The 6,818-nt window shown below is 27.6% G+C and overlaps 1 protein-coding gene across 1 annotated transcript in view; it reads left to right on the top strand.

Moving 5' to 3' along the window:
• The window catches only part of LOC107452393 (uncharacterized), a 91,740-nt gene that overhangs the window by 31,073 nt on the left and 53,849 nt on the right, over window positions 1-6,818 (top strand).

Genomic DNA, 6,818 nt, shown 5'->3' with positions numbered 1-6,818 from the left:
ATAGATTTAAAAATTAGATAAATAGTTCGATGTGTGTACAGGGTGTTCTGTAATGACCACCCTTTCATATATTTTAAAAAGACACGAATTAAAAAAAAAAATATTTACATTTTAGGGGTTACAAACTAACATTTAAGCGAGAAAGATTCAATAATTCTATCGGAATCAATCGCATCACTAGTGAGAAGGGCGAGATGAAAAAAATATTTAGCCTGTTGGGGCAGGAGGACCATCTCCAAGTTTCATCAGGCAATCAAACTAGTTTTGATGATTTTATGTCTTTTTTTACCTCGTTTAAATACTAATTCGCGTCCCCTGTTTGTGTATATTTTCTTTACTTCATTTTTTGGGGAAATCAAACTTTATTCTGCTCAAAGGTTGTAAAAATATATTTTTTATGCGGAAATTATGGAGCACTCTGTATAACTCTGCAAACGAACTAATATTAAGCGATTTTTTTAATATCTGAATTTGGGAAAAAAATTTATTTGAATATCTGAAATAATTTGAGTACAATTGAATTAAATAACCGATTCATTTCACAATAGTTTTAATAAATAGTTTTCGTAAATAATTTTTTATGATAATAAATAATTTCTTATTAGTGCTTCTGAAATGCTACAATGTTAATATTAACACTTTTTTTAGAAATTTTTTTTTGCTGTTGCTTCTAAATAAGGGAATTTTTAAGGAATTACTAATTATCGGGGATAATTAGGAAAACATTTCTCTCTAATAAGACGGATCTATACAGGCATTAACTACTTCATTTCATCTATATAATTGTAGTATAAGCTATTTCTAAATTAAAAATGGCGATTGTTGCACGCGTTGCTATGGTTAAAATTTCACACCGTATTCCCATATGATTTAACGAAGCCATCTCATATAAATTATACATTGAACAAAAGCAATAGAATGTTTGAAGGAACCAACCCCTATGCACAAGCCATTAATTCTCAAAGTAAAACTGACGTAAAAAATAGGTTTTCATTTAGAATTTGAAACTTTTACTTTTTTTTTTACTTTTCGCGAGGCACAACTAATTTCCGTATGAACTCGTAATAATAACCGCTTTTAAGTTGATAAGTAGGCGTTACCTATTTTTGCCCACTTATCAAAAACTCGAAATGAAGGTGGAACAAAAATGAATAAAAGTGCTTAACTTGGTATTGTTTTCGTTCTTAAATTTCTTTCGATTCGCATTTTAAAGGAAGATGCTATTATACGCAATTTTCAGCCAATTAAGAGTGAGGACAAATAATTTGTATACATAAAATGATAATTTACATACATATAAAAAATATCTATTCTATTCTATTCAATGAAAAAATTTTAAAAATTTAAAAAAAAAAAAATTACAATCCAGAAAACAAAATAACGAAAAGATACAATCTCATGATCAATAATAAAAATTTTATTTTTTAAAAAAAAATTGCTTATGAAGTGTACTTTTGAAAAACAAAATTTGGAGATCCCCCCCCCCCCAATTTAAAAAAAAAACTGTCTAAAAAGCATTCAAAGTGATAGTTAAAAAAAAATTTCAATCCATTTTCTTATTCTATTAAGTCTGATGGTGCTTAATTATACTCAGCGAAAAATATGTCATTTTTGTGAATATTTCTGGTAAAAAAAATTATTTTTCTTCCGATTATGGGGTAAGGAGCGTATTTTTCGAAATTATATATATAACGTCGTTGCCGAGTTGAAGGATTAAAACAGGTCTTAGGCCGGAAAGGAGGGTACAAAATTTATTTATTACTTATTAGAGAGAGCAGTCATGAAAGGTGTGTAAAAAGTGAACATGAAAAGTTGCGCTCCTCGCTTATATGTTAGGGAAATTCTTGCAAAGTAAATCCGTAATATGTTTCAATTTAGGGAAAGAGGGAGTTGCTATGGGTTAGTTGCTATTGTTAGTTGCTTAATAGTTGCTATTGGTTTATGAAATAGATCGAGCGTTTCCCACGGAGAGCAAAGGGAAAAATGTCCTGCTTTTAATTAAATGCACACTTGAACCAAAAATAGATTTAAGAACAGGATGTGACTTTTAAAAGTGTGAGAAAGTATTTCGATTAGAATAATTAATTAGGATAACATAAAAAGATTAATTGAAACTTTTTATGTTACATCCCCCCTCGCCAAAAATGTTTAATTGCAAACCAAAAATTTTAAAAATTATCTATTTGCAAAATCTTTCCTCTGATAGAAGCACAATTAAAATGAAAATAATCAAATTTGTAATATTAACAATATATCAAAGTAATATGAATTATAAAACATTTATATATGTACTCATGGTAAAAATTTTAACACGATTAAAAATTTGTGGTAGCATTATCAGCAAATTTAAGATTTTCATTTTCAACAGTTATTATGAATTAGCCGTTTTTCAGTTCCATGTCTTTTGCTCACAGCAAAGTTTGATCACAACAAAGTTTTTTCACTATAAGATGTATTCTTCATAATAACACAATTTAAGCTAACTCTTCAAACGTAATAAAAAATTATAAACATTTTTAAAAATGTGTAAGTTAAAATGTAAGTAACACATAATACAAAAAACAATTTTACAGGAAAAATTTCAATCTGGAATTACACTTGAGTATTGTTTACCTTGCTTGAAAACAAAATGAAATAAAAAATTACACAGTGGTTGTTATTGTGAAGTCCAAGATTTCCGTATTATCTTTATTTCACTTTATTATTTACCTATCATATTTATCACTTTAATAGCAAAATATCCAGGAAAATTTTTTTTCTTTTTCTTATGTCCAAAATTTGCTTTCTGTGACATTTTTTTTCTTCTTTTTCTCTTTTATTTTTCTTTTCATTCTGCATTTTTTCTACTTTTGTTTTCTTTTTATTGGTATTTTATTGCAATCATTAACCAGGATTTCAGGAAAAATGTGTAAGGATAAATTGCTTTTATAATCAGAAAAGGTGATCAGTCTTCTTAGATTTTACATTACAACCCATTTAATACGATTAATCACTAATTGAAATCCAAAACAAGCTTTCAAATTTAATATGGTATTAAGGTAAATCAGTTTTTAAAATTTGACTGACCTAGCTATTTTCCTTATTGTTAACCCGAAGTGCAAGTTTGGTTAATTTGCAAATTGCCTTTTGTTAATTTTCATTTATATCTTATCTTTCTTTCTTTTTGGACATAACTTTTTTTTTTTTAAATTTCAGTTCGTATATTTTTTTTAAAGTAATTTTTGTGCGGAGATCTTAATTGGTAATTTAATTTGTCACAATCGAGTGTTAGGAAATTCAAACATTTTCATTTCTATTTTTAATTTGAAAATATTTTGTATGTAATCGGATACTGTACATTGTAAGTTTGTGTTGGGTCACTTTATCTCTATGTTGTAATTGACACTCAGTATTAAGAAACTTAGTTTGTTTATGAGATGTCTGAGCTAGAACTGAGCTATGAACTAATTACAAACATTGGACTCGAGCGTTACGTCCAGTTGTTCTTCAATTCAAATTCTACAAACAAGTATTTTATTCATTTTTCCAAATTATTTGTATTAGTTTTAACATTTCTTGATTTAATTTCTGCCACACCGTAATTGCATTCATATATTAAAATTGAATTTCAATAATTATTGTAGTTGCATTAAGAAGAGAAAAATTTTTTTAAAGGCGTTTTTATCTTAACCCTAAACACTGTAGTAAAACAAAAATATAAATTCTACTAATCAATAATACATGGAAACTGTAACACATAAAACAATAAATATGAAAATAATTTTTCTAAACAGTTCCTATGCCAAATAAAAATTTAAAGAAAAAAACATTTCAACAGTAAATGCGATCAATAAATAAAAATTGTTTCAATGGAAACATCAAGTTTGAGAAGAAAAAAATTTAAAATCATAATCTATGATTTTTGTTTGTTTACATGAGTGCTTTTTTCTTTATTAATCAATAAAAATTCAAGAAATTGTAAAAAAAATTAACACAAAGGATACGTGAAAAATAAACTTTTTAATGTCTATCAGGAAGTCCAATGCAGATTTTCTTTTTTGTCCAAGAGGGGAGAAAAAGATCGAATTTCATGTCCTTCAGAACATAGACATAACATGCAGCATACACGAAAGGAAAGTCGATGATCGTTAAATTCCACTGGGCGTAGGTATCATTTATAACAGGGGTTTCCAACTTACATGAGGCCGGGGGCCACAATTAAAAACACAAATAAAATGGCGGGCCGCAACTTAATCAAAATTTAATGTAGGACTCTTTTATGTTTGAAGGAACATTAAATATTACTGTCAGATTTTTACCAAGTTGTACAAAACAAAAGTATTGAATTGCAAATTAAAATGCGAAGTAGATTTTTAAAAATATTTAATTGCACGTTAAAATATCCCGGCTACATTAACTTTAATGTGCACCTATGTATTAAACAATTAATATGCAACAGATATCTAATTGTTAAGATATAAAACTTTTAAAAGGTTGGCATTAAAACTTACAAAGTAGCGCACAAAATGTTCAATGACAAAATTGAGGTTTGCTGCAACCACCAGAGAATAGATATTTACATTTTAAATTTAAAATTTACAAATGTGTGTGTAAATATTTTCGTCCAAAATGAGTGGTTTCAAAAAGTTAAATCGAAGAATTTCTTCGAGAAAATTTCTGATACACACTTGCTAAATTATATTCACAAAATACAAAAAAAAATGAAATAAAAAAGAGCAACATACATGATTATTTTTGTATTTGAATAAATATTTTCTTGGATGCAAAACCTGAGAAGTAATTTTTTTTGCACCGTTGATATGATAAATTTCACAGAAATGAAGAAATTAGGTTTTTATTAACGAGAAAAGTAGTTTAAAACCATATAGATTTTTCACGAAAATTGTCCGCAAAAAAATGACAACTAATATATTTTAGTTCACGGGCCACAAAAAGAGGCTTCGTGGGCCGGATGCGGCCCCTGGGCCGCCAGTTGGAAATTGATTTATAATAAAGAAAAAGTTTGATGATTGAAGAATTTATTTTTTATTGAAGATACTGGATGAATTATGTTGCAGGAGAATTTGACTAATAAATTTTCTACTGTCCATTTAAATGAGAGATTCCGTATTTTTGATGTACCCTCTTCCGAAGCTGATTTATTTAATTTCAAATGAGAGATATTCCATATTTTTGATGTACCGAACGCGAATTGCCAAACCATACCATAGATTATAAAAGGATTGGCGAAAATTTCTATTGGCGTTAAAGGAGCGTTCTTGCAAATCGCCAAACAGCTGTGTGCTTATGTTTTTGTTTTGTTTTCGGTATCACGTACCAAGTTACAGTGGTGAGACATTTCAGAGTTTCAAGCGTTTTTTAGAAGGTCGTAATAAAACTAAGATAAAAAAAATTATATATTATTATCTCCATAACCCCTTCTATATTTTCATAACTTTCATTAAATGTATTTCGAGTAGCGAACTTCTTTACCTTCTCATCCACTAATTAAAATTAATAATTTAACAATAACCTTTAATAATTAATAATGAAATGATTATTACAATAAAGTTCGTTTACTTAAAGGATTAAGATTTTTTTTATTGTTTAGCAGAGACTTTGTTTCCAATTCTATATTCATTAATTAAACTTAATTGTTCTGCTTGATAACCATTTAAAAAATTTTTAAATTTTATTTAATTTTCAGTTATTATGGAATTCTTAAAATATTTTTCGACGTAGAGATTATTTAGCAATAATGTCAAAAAGCTGAAATTCATAAATGCAAAATATTTATAAATGTTTAAGAGAATTTTTAGCAGCTATTTCGTACTAATTATTTTAGTTGAAATGTTCATTATACACAGTTTTATAATAATAATCGTAAAATTCATTGAACAATTGAGTACCGTCATGTGGGGCTACTTTGTGCAGGATTTCGCAGTTTTTGAACTTTGACATGTAAAAAAACTATGTTAATTCAAACTTTAGTAAAATTTATCGATATTATATTCGTAACTGGACTCAGACGAGTGAATTTGATCAATATTGGCATTATTTGTATGTGATATTTACAAATAATAAGTCAAAACATACCTTGCACAAAGTAGCCCCCAAGTGGGGCTACTTTGTGCAGCGATAGGAATTCAGTTTAATAATCATGTTTTTCGTAAAATATTGATATAAAATTGTTAAAAAAGTTAATTGTTGACATTTTTAAAAACAAAAACATCAAGATATGTAAAGATATTAGTTTGAAAACAATTTTCAGCGTTAAAAAAACCATTTTTTATAAAGAATTTTTTCTTAAAAATAATGTTTATTTCAAAGCATTTGAGTTTAAACAAAAGGAAACCATGTACATTTTTGAACATAGAAATCCTTTACCTTCCTTTTACCATCCTTTTAGTCATTTCCATAGCCTCAGTGCTATCCCAATCTGAAATTCGAGTTTGAACGTATATGGTAGATGGGGGGTGATCTGGTAGTACATGAAATTAAAGGGTGAAGTTAATAAGCTGATATAATAGGGTGGACACATATTTGAGATGGATTTATATCAGCTTATCTGGTATTTGTACTTAGTACTCAAAAGTATAATTTGTATTCGATTTAAATAAATTTTAGTTTTGTCTTACAACCGTCATTTTTTTAAAATCTGAAATTAAGTGCATTGAAATTTATGATAAGCATATAAATTCAATATAAACTTCTAAGTTCTAAGCAATAGAAAGTTCTTTATTCATTTGAACTAAATCAAGATTCATATGCACCTGTACACAGTTGTATACCTAGTTGTATACCACAACATACCTAGTTGTATCAGTATCTGATACCAA

This window comes from Parasteatoda tepidariorum, chromosome 8, assembly GCF_982258835.1.
Source record: "Parasteatoda tepidariorum strain Cologne lab strain chromosome 8, Ptep-v5.0, whole genome shotgun sequence".
Taxonomy (NCBI): domain Eukaryota; kingdom Metazoa; phylum Arthropoda; class Arachnida; order Araneae; family Theridiidae; genus Parasteatoda; species Parasteatoda tepidariorum.
The sequence above is the reverse complement of the archived record's forward strand: the minus strand, read 5'-3'. Positions and strand labels throughout refer to the sequence as shown.